Below are 18,490 nucleotides of genomic sequence, written 5' to 3' on the forward strand. Positions count from 1 at the left end.
CTATTGGCTAGACGTGTGCGCTCGCTTGCTCGATAATACCATTTCCGAGAGATAGCGTATAACTTCGGGTGTCGGTTTTTGCGAGTTTTAATATAATAATAAAGTAGGGAGAGAGATATGGAAATAGCCGTGTGGAGGAGAGGAAATTTGAATTTATACATCAGCTAGTTTTATTCATGAGGGTGCGTTTATAGAGATTATGAGAACACAATTTACGAATATGATGTATGAAATTTTATATTGGGGTGGCTGAGGCTTGTCGCGGGGTGAAAGTGTCGCGATTGGGTTTGTTTATTGGATAATGTTTGTTGTAAATGTTGTGATCATGCTATTTATTCTATTTTGCATTGGGTTTGTGTCGATGTTTTCTAATAGATGAGTTCTATTCTTTGTTCGATAGAGTTTAAAGTTATTGACAAGGGTCGTAACAGGGGAAGTCCTTAAAATGGTTTAGTTCAGGCTACCTCAAACCGGATTGATTATTTTATTATTATTATTTTTATTATTTATTTTAAACTTGATGAATGTAGATAGAGTATGTCAGGATCAGTGATGTGACCAAACGGCCTCTGTGGTCCAGTGGTTGGGCTCACGATACGGAGGACCCGAGTACGAATCCCGGTGGGGACATATCCTTTGGGATATATCCCTTTGTGATCCCTAGTTTGGTTAGGACATTACACGCTGATCACCTGATTGTCCGAAAGTAAGATGATTCGTGCTTCGGAAGGCACGTTAAGTCGTTGGTCCTGGTCACTACTTACATCTAATGTAAGTATGTAGTTGTTATATGAGTCATGTCAGGGGCCTTTGGCGGCTCAATAATAACCCTGACACCGAGGTTCATGAGGTTGGTAATCCACCTCACAACCCACACCATAAAAGAAGACTATAATAAAAACCTTAAACAAAATCATCATCCCCCTAGCATGATCCGCTTTTTCACGGGGTCCGCTTACCTAACCTGAAGATTTGACAGGTTCGGTTTTTTACTGTAGCGACTGCCAGTTTGACCTTCAAACCAGCTAAGGGAAAACCAGCCCAATACAGGTTATTAGGTCACATAGGTCGAAAATGCATTTCACGCCAATGTGTTTTCCTTCACCGCTGAGAACGTGATAATCATTTCTGATCTTGAATGAATTTTAAATTAAATTCGACAATCATTGGTTTAGTTTAGGCTTGTGCTGGATTCAAACCGACGACCTTAAAGTGAGCAGCAAGTATTCTTCTAGCAACTAGGCTACCACGGCTTCTAAAACCATAAACAAGATTATACTTACGTGAGAAATCACTTTGTAGAGGCTACATTAATCTTGCAATCGGAACATCGTAAAATTAATAATCCGTGAAATCTTTTACAATATTTATACAAGTGTTGGACCTTTAACCGTAGTTGACACACAGATGCCGACTTTTTTTCATTTTTTTAATTGTCCATCGTGGGAAAGGCACATGTTTGATTTGATTCGAACCTTTACTACATTGTCATTCTTGCAGTCGGTTAAATCTGCAAGTGTATGTAATATTGCGGTCAGTGAGAGTTAGTTTTTTTTCATGTCTCCCACGTATTAGTAAATGTGTGAAGTGTGAAATATGTGTGAAGTTCAAGTGACATTTTTTTTTGACGTGATTTTTTTAATATTCTTCTTTTTTTATTAGGCTCGCGTTTGACCACAATCTCACCTGATGGTAAGTGACGATGGTGGTCTAGGGTGGATCACGCTGTTTGATTTGATTCGAACCTAATACATTGTTATTCTTGCAGTCGGTTAAATCTGCATATGTATGTCATCATCATCATCATCACCAGCCCATTAACGTCCCCACTGCTGGGGCACGGGCCTTCCCTATGGATGGATAGGGAGATCGGGCCTTAAACCACCACGCGGGCCCAGTGCGGATTGGTGGTTATTAACGACTGCTAATGCAGCCGGGACCAACGGCTTAACGTGCTTTCCGAAGCACGGAGGAGCTCGAGATGAAAACTTTTTTTTTTTTTTGTGGTCACCCATCCTATGACCGGCCTCTGCGAAAGTTGCTTTACTTCAACAATCGCAAACCGAGCGCGTTTACCGCTGCGCCACCGAGCTCCTCATCCTCATATGTATGTACTTAATAGTATTGCGGTCAGTGAGAATTCGTTTTTTTTCATGTCTCCCACGTATTAGTAAATGTGTGAAGTGTGAAATATGTGTGAAGTTCAAGTATCATTTTTTTGATGTGACTTTTTTAATATATCAGGCTCGCGTTTTACAATCTCACCTGATGGTAAGTGACGATGGTGGTCTAGGGTGGATCACGAAGATTGAAGACTCCCAGATTATAAAGATATTTTGATATTTGCCGCAAATGGCATTAACTACTTGGCCGGTTAAATCAAGTGACAAAGTAGGTATTATTAAGTGGCAAGCAGATTTACTTTTACAATAATTTCTATACACGGTAGATCATAGTTACTAGATAGAGAGACAAGTCCGTTTGTGATGATTTTTTTCTTTATGAGGCGTATTTTTTATATTACGTTAGGTTAGGTTTAGGTTAGGTTAGGGTAGGGGATTCTCCTCCTCTTCTATCTTGTTGTGAGGTGTTATCGCGTTGAGAGGTTGTGAGGTGGAATATCAACCTCATCAACCTGGTGAAAAGTAAGTATTTAAAATTAGATATACTTTTTTATTATGATCAAAATATTTATATGCACAACTCAAGATATTTCTGATTTTAAATAATGTACGTAAAAAGTACACCTGAAAATTAAAAAAAAAATAAAAAATAAATTAAAAATAATTATTAGCGATTAAAATAACTCTAGCTAGTGCCGCTATCTTGGCTATTTTTTGGGAGAGCCTTAAAAAATGAAAAAAAAAACTATATGTTAATAAAAAAAACTCTTACCAATCCCGTCAAAAATGACAATTAAGTTTTTATTATGTCAGCAAAGTGCAGCCTTTACTGATAGAAAACCCGATAACGATTCACCCCAATCCATTAATACCTTATTCAAAATGAATGCCCAAAAACCATTCACATTTTCAAAATTCCATCCTACACATCCATTCACAAAAAACAGATCTAAAGTCATAAATAATAACACTTTTGACAATACAAATTTTTATCGACATAGCACAGGTGGAAAAAAATTCATTGAAAAGTTTCACTCATTCATAAAAGGTTCATTCACTCATTCATTTGGGAAATGCAAAAAAGAGGCAAAAAGCGTCCACTCAATAGTGAGAAGTTAATCTATGACGATTGGGTGAAAAAAACAACATTTTAATCTATGGTTTCTTTTGTAGGAAATATTGGTAAGTATCTCGTGGGATTCTAAAATGTGATGATGAATTTGACTTTATTATTCTGCACACCATTAAGATACCATGAAATGGGCTGATCATATTTCACGTTTTTTTAATCGGTGTAAAATCTTTCTGAACGCGCGTTAAAATCTCTACAATTTGATAAAATACTAATTTGACTCTACATTTATTTCATTCTTAGCTGCAAAAGTGCTTTCTAAAGTATTCTAATTTCTTGATTATAAAAAAAAAATACATATAAACTTAATGCCGAGTATAAAACTTTGTTTTTTGTATGCATTGAGTTAAGGATACCATTTACTATAGGTACATCGTTAGAAAAACAATAGGCTAGTTTCGAATTAGTCAAATCAGCTGGTGTAGTAAAATCTCTTTTGTAAAAAAATATAAACACGAACTGTCTATTTTAGTACAAGAAACAAAGAAGTTACCTTTAAAATTTATTTAAAAAACATAAGTACCTATTCGAAGAAAAAAAGAAAATGTCATGAAACAATTTTTCAATGGAACATTTTTAGCCAGTATCATTATGATTCTAAAAAAGTTTCTTAAAATATTTTTGTTTATGTGTATTGTTTTCAAATGACAAACAGAATGTCACAACGGTACAAACATTCTTAAATACAATTACAACGTAATTATGACCTTTGTGAATACTTTTTAATTATATCAATTACAATTACAGGCAATTATTATCAACATTTTACAAAGTACAGTAATTATGAAAGAAATTGGTTGATAATTTCTTGGTAAGTGTGTTATGAAATCGATTACTATTTGTATAAAAACATGATACTTAAGCTTTATACTTAGTAACAGTGACAGCTGATATATCCATACCTATAACAAGTGTGTGTTATGTCAAATTATAGGCTTTACATTACCTGATTAATTGTTATCGGGCTCAATAGATCGGGTGTATGTATAAAATGTATGACGTAGTCGCGATCCCAGTTGGTAGAACGCTTGCCTCTCATTTTGAGGTCGCATGTTCGAATCCAGCACAGGCCTAAACCAATGATTGTCTAATTTGTTTTCGAATTCATGTTTGAATCATAAATGTAAAACCATTATCACGTGCTCAGCGGTGAAGGAAAACATCGTGAGGAAACCCACTTTCCCGAGAAATGCTTTTTCGGAGGTATGTGACCTAACCTTTATTGGGCTGGTTTTCCCTTCGCGGGTTGGAAGGTCACACAGGCAGTTGCTTCTGTAAAAAACCGGACCTGTCAAAACTTTAGGTTAGGTAAGCGGACCTTGTGAAAAACGGGATAATGCTAGACCCATCCGATATGCAATTACACTGCCTGACGCATCGGGCTCGTTGGATTGGGTAGTGTAATATTGCCTTATTTGTATAACATTTGAATCTATTTGGTTGAATTTTTGAAAGCGCCTACGCGCATTTTTTGCATGTTATTATAAAGTGCTGGCTACAAATAAGGGCTTTCCAGATCATTCGATGTGATCGATAAAAATGTATCCAAATGCATTATTTAATTACTTACTGCTGTTACATTCAAAACATACCGTGAGAAATGCCTATGCGATGAAAGAAATGATTATTTTGATTAAATTGTAAATTATTTTCGTATTTAATTAAGCAATAGGTATACCTACGTAACTAATTAATTAGCTTTACATTCGCAAATGTATGCGTCTTTGATTGTGTAGTCTTATGTAATTAACCGAATTAATGCATAATAGGCCAGTTTCCAACTAGTTAAATCAGTTACTTTTTACTAAACGTCAAAACACGAAATTACTATGGAATGGAATTAGTATAAAACAACAACCTATGACGTCATAGAAAAACCTGACAAAATATTGCACTTATTATTACATTTCTCTGTATTAATATTCATAAATAAGTTTAATAGGAAAAAGGGAATTGTTTTTTGTCACCTCTAGATCTGTCTTTATTTTGTAAGTAATCAGAATTTAATCATTTATCTTTGGATCGAAATCTAATGTAACAACCATAAATGTAAAATACAATCAAAACATACTACCAGTAGAGAAAAACACAAAGTTTCTGGGTGTAACATTTCAGAGCAATTTCAAATGGAATAAATATGTTGATTGCTTGATAAATCGTGCAACCAAACCTGTAAATATCTTGAGATCTTTGGCTAGTACTTATTAGGGAGCAGACCCAAAAATACTATTAAATTTGTATAAATCTATAGCTAGAAGTCACTTTGAATATGCTTTTTATTGTTTTGGTAATGTCTCATATTTGGTGGAAAAATTGGAAAAAATTCAAAACAAGTGTTTACGCATAGTTGTTGGAGCTATGAGGTCTACCCCTATAATCTCATTGCAAGTGGAATGCAACATCCCTCCGTTGAAATTAAGGTTTTCGTTCTTAAAATCCAAGTTTATCCTTAAACTTCTATCTATAACTAATCATCCTCTTGTCTTGAAAATAATTCATTGTTTTTCCTCTGGTAACAGTTCTAGCCTTCCTTATATAGCTCAGGAATTGTCTGAAATTATAAATTATAAAGAAAATTATAATTTATACGAAAATTTTAAATTGTCATGTTACTTAGGTTCCTTCGAATCTAAATTTTGTTTAATATCTATAGTAATTGATAAGTCTTTAAAAACTAAGGAAGATGTATATTTAGCTCTAGATTCTTTTAAAGAATATAGACAAATCTATACGGATGGTTCAAAATCTTGTAATGCTGTATCTTTAGCTTTTTATGATATGAATTGTAAAGGAGGGTGTGGGTTTAGTTTACCTGAACTTGCTAGCATATATACCGCTGAAGCTATGGCTATTTTAAAGGCACTGGAATATATAGAGAAACAGGAATATAATAACTGGTTAATTGTCACAGATAGTATGAGCGTTCTTAGTGCCCTTGATAATCCCAAACTAAATTCTAATAATCATTTCTTGATTTACAGTATAAGAGAACAATATTTAAAATTATCCCAAATGTCAAAATCAATCACCTTATTTTGGACCCCATCTCACATAGGTGTTGTTGGAAACGAAAAAGTAGACTTTCTTGCCAAAACAATCGCAAATATTCCTACCAATGTGACTTCATCTTGTTATATCCCCGATACTGACATTTTATCCTTGGTAAAAAAACAGCTAAAAGTTGAATTTAAAGCTTTTTGGGTAGAAACCGTTCAGAATAAAGGCAAATGGTTTGCTGAAGTTAAGGATAATATCTCACAACCTTGGTTCACCCAAGGTAACACATATTTGAATAGAAAATTCTACACAATAATTTGCCGTTTGCGTTTAGGTCACTTTCGTTTTAATGCTCATCTTTTTCGTATTAATATCGTATCGTCCCCTCTTTGTAATTTCTGTCAAGATGCCATCCAAACTCTGGATCACATCTTTTTTGAATGTCGCTGTTTTTCCTTACAAAGATTGTTATTCATTGATCACCTCATGCAAATATACCATACTGCTGAAGAAATCCCGCGCTCCCTTCAGCAACTTTTAAAGAAAAGAGAATGTTTTCTCCCAATTTATAACTATTTAATAACAACTACTGAAGATATTTAAGACTACTCCTGATTTAAGACTTCTATTCCTGATTTTAGACTCTTATTCCTGATTTAAGACTCCTATCCCTGACTTAAGACTCTTATTCCTGATTTAAGACTTCTATACCCAATTTAAGACTTTTATTCCTGATATTTGACAAAATGAAAAATGGATGAAGACAAATAATTAAACAAAAGAAATGGCTCCGGCCTTCGAAAACAATTTACTGAAGACAAAGAAAACAAATTCAAGAAATAATACATGAAGAAAAACTTCATCTGACCAGGCTGTATGGCTATGTCCCTTTGCCTGCTCCTTCTCGGGGCAAATTTAACCAAAAAAAAAAAATATCTTTGGATCGAAGCAAATGGAATTCTATAGTCTCTGCTTACCCCGGTGGGAAATAGGCGTTAGTTTATGAATGCATGTATGTATCTTTGACCTAGGAAACTACCCAATCAAGTGTCTAGATACACTATTCAACTATGACTATGTGGTCTATGAGTCAAATTTTGAATACTTATTCAACATTTTGAATTCTACAAATATACCTACATTGTAAAACTAGGTAACTATCTAATAGGTATAAATAATAATAATATCTCCTATACTTAAAGGTTGCCTGGAAGAGATTGCTACTTAGCAATAAGGCCGCCTATTGTACTCATTCTATTTCTCTTTTGTTTTGTATTTTGTTTTTTCCTGTTTGTGCAATAAAGTATTTGTTATGTTATGTATCATAAATGTGGAAATGAGTTTGTTTGTTACGTTTTCATGCCAAATCTGCTTAACTGATTATCATGAAACTTTGCAAACATGTTGTATTCTTATACAGAACATAGGTATGTCAGCACGAAAAAAAATTAGTCTATGTACCCTGTGTACCTATATTATGTAATATGACATAGGTACTTTTCAAGAGGGATTTGCTAATGAGTACGATTTCTTGCATTAGGGCAATAGCTTAGGCGGCCTCTATCGGCCACCTCTTGTTATTGTCACTCAGATCAGGTTCAAAAAGTAAGTAATATCAAAAAAAAGACGGTAGGATTCCTTTGGAAGGGATAAAAGGCATGAAACTCGAACTTAGCTATCGAGAAACAATGGCGCTACAGACGTCAATTTATTTATTATTATTTTTTGCATTTCGGACTCTGGAAAACTTCCTGTTTAAATGATGTAGGTACTTACATTATGATATATAATTATTTATGTAGACTTAGTTATTCAGCAACAAATCTTAAGTCGATTTTTGTCCACCACTGTATTTTATCACATTTTAGCCAGGACAAACATGGCCGTAGAAAAGGAACGCCGGGACAGAATGTGAAAGCGTAAGCTTTCATTACATGCAAGTCTCATCAGTGGAGGCTCCTCGTCCATACATTTTTGCCCATTGTCATTTTTAGACAAATTGAACTATAAATTCTCACAAAATGTCAAGTATGTTAGTGCGACAGGGTTCTAGAACATGATATTGCTCATGATTGAAGGTATGTCTCTAACGGTTTATAAAAATATGTGTGTTAGTTTGTCATGTGCCATCTCTTTCCCGTCACCTTATAATTACTCGTCAGTTATGGCGTGCCGCTAAAATTATCCAGTTACTTAGTTAGCCGCCGTCATTCCGCCTCCGACCACTATTTTTATTAATTACTTACCAGGAAACACTCTCTCTTTATATGGCGCAGCAGCCATATTTGTTTGCGTAAAAGTCGACAATGTGTATCTCTAATTATATTGTAATTAAGTTGAAACTTACGGTACAAATACCTTGTATAAAACTGTCCGCTTACTATCTTCGGATGGAAATACCAAGAGTGGCTGCCAAGTTATCTTTGAAGTACAAGGCTCTGTTCACAAAAGATATTGCGGGTCATGACTCGTAGTCGTGAAGTGTGTTAGGATCGAAGCAATTGGAATTCTATAGTCTCTGCTTATCCCAGTGGGAAATAGGCGTGACTTTTTGTATGTATGTGTATGTATGACTCGTCACTATATTTGGAAGTAAGTATGTACTTTTATTGTATGCTCACTCTGACGCTGACGCGAACCATATCGCCGTGTATAACGGTCATGCTTGGTGAGACATAGGTACTTAGTTCATCTCGCGATGGAGTACCTTTGACTACCGCGATTGGGATGTAGTTGTGAGCTTATGTTATGTTTGTGTATATAGTAATGTTTATTCTGAGTGTAATAAAGAGTTTTGTATTGTATGGTATAGTATCTTTACCTCATTAAAAAAACATACAGACAAAAATCTTCTCCGCCAAGAAACAGTCATGGCGTAGCAAGACTTGTATACAGTGCAGTATATGGGAACATTTTGCAAGTTTTTCTTCCAGAGAATGTTAATTACAAAGCTCAGCACCACTGGCTAATGACTCTCGTTATATCGTAAGAGACACATACGCTTTTTGTCTGGCTTAGGGTTCCGTTGGTCATGTTGCGGATGTCGAACCACGTATGCATGGAAAAAATACGTACTTAGTGAAAACCTAATATCGCCTTATATTGAAAACCAGGTAAGTATTTTTTTGAAACATCACGCTCTGATATGATTTTTTAACCTTATCTCGATTTATTTAAAATTTCTCTCTCTCTCTCTTTATTTAAGAGCTGCGCTCTTGTCGGTGGAGTAATCGGCTTCATTACTCCATAGATAGGGCGTGTAGGACGGTGGTTGCCCCAATCGCTTTCCGTTCCGCAGTACACCGACTAATTTCTCAATCGGTGATGTTCTAGCTAGAACCCTACCAGAATCCATTTAAAATGACTCATCATCATCATTTGAAATTTATTTCATTCTGGGTAAAAATTGAGACCACATTTTTATAACTGGATTGAACCTAGCTTGTCTTTGCGAGGTTTTATTAATAAAAATCACACATCCGAATGTGATTTTACAAAAAGCTCTTACGTGTTTTTTACTATAAGTCGACGATAATGAATAATAGAAATGCAACGAATAGTAATGTTTAAGTATATTTAAAGACTCATTATGAATTAAACTCAAATTGAACGTTGTTCAAATTCATGTATGGAACACAGATAAGTAATATCACCTGATTTCCCGGTTTACGGCATAGGCTCGCCTCCTATGTACGCCTTAAACATATCTGGCGAAGAGTGAGTGTATGTATTCTTCTTCTATCATGTGGGTTGTGAGGTGGAATACCAGCCTCATCAACCCTGGCGTCAGGTTTATTATTGAGCCGCCAAAGGCCCTTGACACGGCTCTGGGACCAACGGCTTAACGTGCCTTCCGAAGCACGGATCATCTTATATACTTTCGAACAATCAGGTGATCAGCCTGTGATGTCCTAACCAAACTAGGGATCACAAAGTGATTTTTTATGTCTTTACAAACATAGACACATACGGACCCCTCTCCTTACGCGTTTGCTCACACCCAACCATTTTTTGCCACCTGACAACGTTGCTTCAATGAAACTTCTAACGGTGGTTGCAATTACAAAAATAACTAATAGACAGCAGGTTAAACTGTTTACAATGATCCCGACGTCTTTGTTTTTATCTTTTATGGCCTTGTAACAGGCATGGGATACAATAACTCAAATACTTGAATTACAATTGTAATGCCACTGATTTCTATTGTTAATTAAAGAGATGTTTTAATAGAAATTGCCGTTAAAGAGTTCGCGTTTTTTGTCTATACCCACTCAGAACTTGCTAACACGATATAAATTCACGCTAGTACTACGAATATTCTATTAAAGAATGTAAGTAGGTATATCTAAATTCTAAATTAATATAGCCAAATAAGTTGTCATAATAAATTTTAATATCTTAAGTAATAAATAATGCAAGTACAGAAACATATTTTTTTGTCTATATCCACTCAGAACTTACTAACACGATATAAATTCACGCTAGTACTACGAGTATTCCATTATATAATGTAATTTGGTATATCTAAATTTTAAATTAATATAACCAAATAATTAATGGAGCCAAATAAGTTGTCATAATAAATTTTAATATCTTAAGTAATAAAAAGTAAGCAAAAAAACATATTTTTAATAAATTTAAATATCTTAAGTAATAAAAAGTAAGTAAAAAAACATATTTTTGATACCCAAATTTCTTTTAAACATTACCCTATGTAGGCTAGGTAGAGCTTTTGCAACTGGTACTATTTTGTTGTACTTATATTAATTTTCTCAAAAATGTTTATAATTCCCGATTTTGGCAGACAGAGTGGCGGGCGTGCAGGCAATTCTGACAATGATATTGTTAAAAATATTGTTGTTTGTCGAAATGTTCCGCGAACAGGCGCCTCTTTTTGCGAAACTGCACGCTGAGTCATTCTCACTTAGATTCATTCATGTAGTTAATAGACTATAGTTACTGGCAAAAGTGGATTAGACGGTCTTGATGCTTTCGCAAATTAATTTGAGTACAAAGTTAGGTACCTACACAGATTATACTGTTACTTTTCTTTTTAATTCTTATTCTTTTGTGACTTTAGTGGTTTCTATTATCTTCAAATAAGTACAGAGTTGAATATTATTTGTTAGTTGCAAAATTAAGATTCTTTTCAACTTGCTGTTGTGTTGTTACCAGGGTTGATGAGGTTGGTAATTCACCTCACAACCCACACGATAAAAGAAGAAGAACTTGCTGTTTAATAGGGACATTTCTAATTTGGATTGATCCATTGCATATTTTGTGCCCCAGACAATTTTACACAATTGTGACTATTTGTTTGTTCAAGTATCAAGATCGCCTCATCCTCATACGAATGTAAAACATTTCGCAAAGTTATTCGCAAATATAGCGGTACAATTATTTTCCCCGAAATTTCTGAATTGGCATTCTGTTGACCGATGTTTTGATGAGGACTGCCCACAGAGTCGTTTTAAAATCGATTTCTATTTTGAATAACGACTCCTTAAACAGATAATAAAATTATTTATTGGACCAATTCACTTTTGAAGTAGGTATTGTATAAAACTGTTCAATCATTTCAATGTGACAATATTTTGAATTGCTTAGGTTCTTTTTATATGGAATTGTTATTTTTTGTTGAAGCAAATCTAAGAATTTTATTTAGAGATTTCAATAAATAAATCGTATTTTGTAGGTGTGTTATATCATGAATGAAAAAAGGTATAAGTCATTGTTGCATTTAAAAAATTAGGTCAACTTAAAATTGTCGACCATACTTGAAACAATGCCGAAGGTAAAATTATCGCATAAAGGCTGAATGAAAACAGACCAATGGCGGAGGGGCGGAGGCAGTTTAAAAAAGAAAGCGGCCATTTTTTTGAATTCCAAATTGGATTTCTTGACATTTCTCCTCATTGTCCGGCGGTGACGCGTAATCTCATCGATTTATTGAAGACAATCGACTGGCTTTTGTTTGCAAATTATTTTATAACAATTACCGGTAAATAGGGAGTAAGTGGCGAATACATTAAATACGTGCCGTTGACATTTTTATTTGAAGTTTATATGATAAGTAGGTAGTATTTATAAATTGCTTATATGAAGTAGCGTAGAGTTGTCTTGAATTTAATTTTGACGTTAGGATCGCCATTTTGTGTTGGGCTTACAACTTGGAACAGTTTACATATCGCATTTTTTTTTCATAAATAATAATATCCAAAGCAAAACATTCCCATGATCATTTGCATAGCACTAATGATGTTTTCATTCGCGAACGTTCCGAATCTCGATGCGAACTTTTTCTTCGAGCCAGCCTGTATGCAAAACACCGAATTTGCATTCTCTACCGATGGTCCTAATTTGGATGCACCCGGTATCTCGAATCGTCGAAATGCACGCACGGTAGCGAGAAACAAAACACAAAACAATAAATAAATAAGGAGAACAATAAATATAATTAAAAACGATAAAAAGCGTCCGTCCGCATGACGCGAGTACAAACGGGTGCGCGTTCGCGACGACTCTATATTAACGATACCATACTACCGTACTTTACAGAATTAACTCCCAACTGTAATGCTCTTTATATAAGGGCCAAATTTGTAAGAGGCAGACAAAAATGCGTTCAACATTTTGTCACCGGTCCGTCACGTTTCCGAATGCTCCTCATTAGAGATTTTTATTTTTAATCGCCGTAGGGTTGAGTATCCAGTGTCTTACTTTTTTTTACCAAATTCGAAGATGGAATTTAAACGAGACGACATTTCTTTATTGCGTCCGCTGTCGCTAAAGCGATTCTTTTCGTTACCGTTTGTTAATTGAAGGCTAAAGAGTTGAGTTTCGGTTGTTGTTGATACTTGACAGATTCTGTAGTTTGTCCGAATGTCTATGAGGTCCTAATAAGGTCGGCGTATGAGCGAGGTTGTCGCGTTGTCCGAAATTTATTGCACCAATTAGTAGAGTCTATAGTGAAGGGTTTATCTTACGTTTTCGATCGCAGTCTATTTGGGAGGTGGTCGATAATGGTTGGATTTCGGGGAACGCTTTTGATAAAGGTATTTTTTCACTGGCGCGGTATTTTCGGAAGCGAGAATGTAACAAGTTAATTGGGTAGAAGTATCTCGGGCGACACATGCGTTTATAAGATTATTACGGGTCAGATTAATTAGGAAGTCGACGACTCCAACAGATTCCCGATAAGAGTTTGTAATTACTATGAATTTGATATTAACGATGCAACCTTGAGGATTATAGGCTTAAATGATCATAATTACCTTAAGTGATTTAATTTCTTAGGAAATCGTTTCAGATATACTTACTTACTAAAAACATTTTAGACCGCTTAAGCATTTGAGGAATTATAAAAGTAACATTATCATTTAAGTAGTATTATCAGATTATGTGTAAGTAAGAAATTAATTAAAACCTACATTATCATCTTTTTCTCCCATAAACGGACCAAATTGTCTATCTCAATGACCATTATCAAGTTCACCAATTCGTTACTGAGAACGTTCGGACGTTCGTAATATATAAGATTTTTTATAATATTTATTTATATAAGATATTTGAAATCCACAGAAGGTAAGACTGAACTCAACACTCATTCTAAAGTATAATTTTTTTTGACGTGACTTATTGTTGATTCGCCGCAAATTGCATTAACTACTTGGCCGGACAAAATTATTATCAAATCATACATAACCATAACATAAGCTCACGACTATATCCCAATTGGGGTAGTCAGAGCTACGTCCATCACAAGATGAACTAAGTACCTACATCTTACCGAGCTTTCTGTTAGGCCTGTCTACGCCGTCTAGTGAAAACTACACTTGATAAAATTAATAACTCATTGGTGCAAGTCCGGTACCGGGTTTCGAACCGGCGCTCCCCGTTTGAGAAGCTAGCCGCTGTACTACAGAACCACAGCGACTATATCACAAATCAAACAGAACATTATACTCAAGTGTGGTGTAGCTTCTTGATCGGATTTCCGAAAACCCAGGCTGGCTCCAAGACAATGGTTAGATGGAACGATTAGCCCAAACCACTGAGTTTCAGCCACTTAAATAAAACTCTCTGATTTATTTGTTTAACACAGAAACGGTAGCCTGTTGGATGCGAACGTAAGTGGGATCGATTCCTGGCAAGGGCATTATTCTGTGATGAGCACGAAATGTTAACAGATTATGTTTGTAAAGCAATACGCGTTGGTAGCTACGTTTTAGTTAGCAGGGGTTATTGTCCACATCCAATATATCATAATTTCTGCAATTGTGATTTGGTAAATACGATGATTTGGCAGATATTGCTGTTTAGCAATAAGGCCTCCTATTGTGCTTATGTTTTATTCGTATGTTTATGTCCTTTGTATATGTTGTTGTGCAATAAAGTATTGTTGATTGATTGATTGACTTTGCTTTTTTTTCAGGTTTGAGATTACGATACTTAGGATGGTATTAATAAACTAATCTCAGCTGAGACTGCCCTCAAGATCATGCTCAAGTCCCTGTTTTTATATAAGAACTGTCAATACATGATCTTGAGGGCAGTCTCGAAGCTAAGATTAGTTTATTAATACCACTCTTGGATAGGTAAAATGGTGTCAAGACCATAAGCACCAAATAAGAATGGACTCGCTTGCTGAAAAACATTCGAAAGGTAACTTTCGGGGTTTTTGGCAAGATACTAGCAAGGTGAATGTGGCACCTGGCCTTCCTGTGAGCGTCGACGATTTCCAGGACCCCAAAGACATAGCGAATATCCTGAAGGACCATTTTTCGGTCAGTTCGCCATTGGGTCCGGCGGGGGGGTGGGTGCTTGATGCTGAAATGAACTGTCAACCGGTTACGAAATTTTTTGCGAAAGATGTCGAGAAAGCTATAAAGCTTATAGCAAGAGGTAAATCCCCGGGCCACGATGGGCTCAGCATCGAACACCTGCAGCACGCCGGGCCGCACATTGCCAGAGTGTTGGCCATGTTCTATTCACTTTGTGTGGGTCATTCCTATTTACCAGCCGACGTCATGAAAACAGTGGTAGTGCCTGTGGTGAAGAATAAAACAGGTGACCTTACCGACAAACTTAACTACAGACCTCTCTCTTGCCACTGTTGTAGCAAAAGTTTTTGACGGGCTGCTTAATACACAGTTAAATAAGTACGTATCGCTACATGATAATCAATTTGGATTTCGACCACGATTATCTACTGAGAGTGCAATTCTGTGTCTTAAGCATACCGTCAAATACTACACAGACCGTCAGACGCCTGTATATGCTTGCTTCCTTGACCTGTCCAAAGCATTCGACTTGGTTCGGTATGACTTGTTATGGGATAAGTTGAGGAGCATAAACCTACCTCAGGAACTAATTAATATGTTTCGGTATTGGTACGCGCACCAGTCCAACATGGTCAGATGGGCAGGGGAAGTGTCGGAGACGTATCGACTCGAGTGTGGAGTGCGGCAGGGTGGGTTGACGTCTCCGACCCTGTTCAACCTTTACATGAACGAGCTGATCGCCGCGCTGAGCAGCACGTGTGTCGGCTGCCATGTGGATGGCGTTTGTGTTAATAATCTGAGTTACGCTGACGACATGGTGCTGCTCAGTGCGTCGGTCTGCGGTTTGAGAAGACTGATGCGGATTTGTGAGGAGTATGCAGGTGGTCACGGTTTAACATATAATGTTAGGAAAAGCCAGTGCATGGTCTTTGAGGCGGGTAATAAATGCCCAGAGAACGTTCCTCCGGTGTTGCTGAATGGTACGCCCTTGGAGAGGGTATATCAGTTTAAGTACCTGGGGCACATAGTTACTGCTGACCTCAGTGATAATGCGGATATTGAGCGGGAGCGGAGGGCGCTGTCTATAAGGGCTAATATGATAGCCCGCAGGTTTGCGCGATGTACACCAGAGGTTAAAATTACACTCTTTCGTGCGTATTGTACATCACTATACACCTGCAGCCTGTGGGCGAATTACACTAAGCGCTGTTACAACGACCTCCGCATCCTGTACAATAATGCGTTCAGGGTGATATTGGGGCTGCCTCGGTTCTGCAGCGCGTCGGGTATGTTCGCGGCGGCGCGCACCGCCTGCTTCCATGCGACGATGCGCGCCCGCGGCATATCCCTGGTGCGCAGAGTGCGGGCCAGCTCCAATGTCATCCTGCAAATGATCGGCGATAGGCTGGACTGTCCTTATCTCCGGCATTGCTGGGACAGACATGTGCCTGTATCGATGCCGGTGAGAAGGTATTGTTGATATTCCGTGATCATTGTTGTTTTATATTTTAATAGATTTTATTTGTTTTATCTAATTCTATTTTATTATATTTATTATTTTAAGATATTTGAATGTTTTATTATGTAAATTATGGATCATTGTTATCTGAAATAAAGAAATTTTAATTTTTTTTTTTTTATAGGTAAGTATTAAAGTTAGACAAAAGAACGGAACAATAACTGTAGAGAAGTTTTTGACCAGACCACAGCGGTTCTTTTTATGTGACTTAGGTTTTCCTCAGATGGTGTAAATATTAACTACTTAGCCGGACAAATGGGAAGCGCTGCTCTCTAACCCAAGACAATGGACCCCAAGGTGTCCAGTTGTGTGTCATCTTAGAGGATTATATTTGATTAAGCTTACAATATAGAAACACACATACCCGGGTTGATGGGTCGACAACCATGGAGAAGGAATATTTTATTACGATCCCCGTGTTTAACTAACCTGACATAACACCAAAATAACTTTTTAACTTTACATAACTGCACTCAGTTATTACAAATTACGTATAATTACACAATTTATTTGCACAAATTTCTCGCTACAGATAAATGCGCGAATTTTAATTCCCGAGCACAATTTCAACTGATACTTTTTCATGATATGGCGTAGCATGTGGCGGGTGAAGCGGAAACTTGGGGAATTTGTGAAACATCCGAAACATACATTATTACGTAGTATTTTATTATGTTATGTACCTAATTATATTAGTGTTTCTCATTATTACAGGTAGTAGAACGTTCCTCGGGTTTGGAAAGATTTTCTCTCAAGCATTGGCGTGCCATTTTTATCAATTTTTAAAGAGGTGTTGTGTATACTGTAGGTATATTAAAATGTTTAAATTATAGTTATATATGTTTTAAAATTAATTTGTTATATATGTTTTCAGGAGCTCGGTGGCGCAGCGGTAAACGCGCTCGGTCTGCGATTGTTGAAGTTAAGCAACTTTCGCAAAGGCCGGACATAGGATGGGTGACCACAAAAAAAGGTTTCACCTCGAGCTCCTCCGTGCTTCGGAAGGCAAGTTAAGCCGTTGGTCCCGGCTGCATTAGCAGTCGTTAATAACCATCAATCCGCACTGGGCCCGCGTGATGGTTTAAGGCCCGATCTCCCTACTCTTATCCATCCATAGGGAAGGCCCGTGCCCCTGCAGTGAGGACGTTAACGGGCTGGTGATGATGATGATGATGATGTTTTAAAAAGAATCATGGAGAATGCTACATCGATAAGAGCGTGGCTCTTAATTAGTGATGTTTTACATACACTACAAATGTAATATAAGTATATTTATTTATTGTAATAGAAAAAAATAAACAGTTACTTTATTCACAGCCTTACTTATCACTTAACAACTTCATATGCACAAAAAATCTAGTCTTGATTATTCAAATTGCTAATTTCATATTTAAAATCCATTTTCTAAAGCCATTAAGATCTTAATTATCGTTGTTATCTGTATCTGACATCGATTTAACGGGAATATCAAAGAAGCTAGCGCCTTTGAAACTTGCTAATCAATTTAAAATAACTTAAAGTTTCCGCCGCCCACTACATTTGGTCGAGATAAGTATTTTACCTTCCTTTTTGTCGCAACTTCCTAACCGGTATTTGCAGAACCCTGTCGAACTAAACATTCCGTCTTCACGGCCAAGTCTTCTAAAAAAATGTTCCAAGTTTATTGCGACACAGTTACAACTGCAGTGTTGATAAATCCGGTAGCTCGGAGTAATTTGTGAAATTATTTTCGAAGAATTGGAGTCAATTAAGGAACGTTATGTGCACACGTCTGTCGGGCGGTTTTGGACAAACCAGCTTTGATTTTTTTTAAGTTTTTAGCGCAAATTTAATATGGTCGAATCGATTACTAATTAAGGAGTGAAGAATTAATTGAAATGCGACTCTACCAAAATGTCTCTACTATCTGCTAGCTATTACTACCACAGTCGAGTCA

The 18,490-nt window shown here is 36.4% G+C and overlaps 1 long non-coding RNA gene across 1 annotated transcript; it reads right to left on the minus strand.

The window, feature by feature from the left end:
- Positions 1-5,484: 5,484 nt before the first annotated feature.
- LOC126377270 (uncharacterized) lies at positions 5,485-6,278 on the minus strand. Its single transcript, XR_007567804.1, has 2 exons — positions 6,068-6,278; positions 5,485-5,806 (listed from the first exon to the last, which is right to left on the minus strand). It is a non-coding gene; the product is annotated as an uncharacterized LOC126377270 (long non-coding RNA).
- Positions 6,279-18,490: the final 12,212 nt, after the last annotated feature.

The sequence above is a fragment of the Pectinophora gossypiella genome, chromosome 22 (genome assembly GCF_024362695.1).
Source record: "Pectinophora gossypiella chromosome 22, ilPecGoss1.1, whole genome shotgun sequence".
NCBI lineage: Eukaryota > Metazoa > Arthropoda > Insecta > Lepidoptera > Gelechiidae > Pectinophora > Pectinophora gossypiella.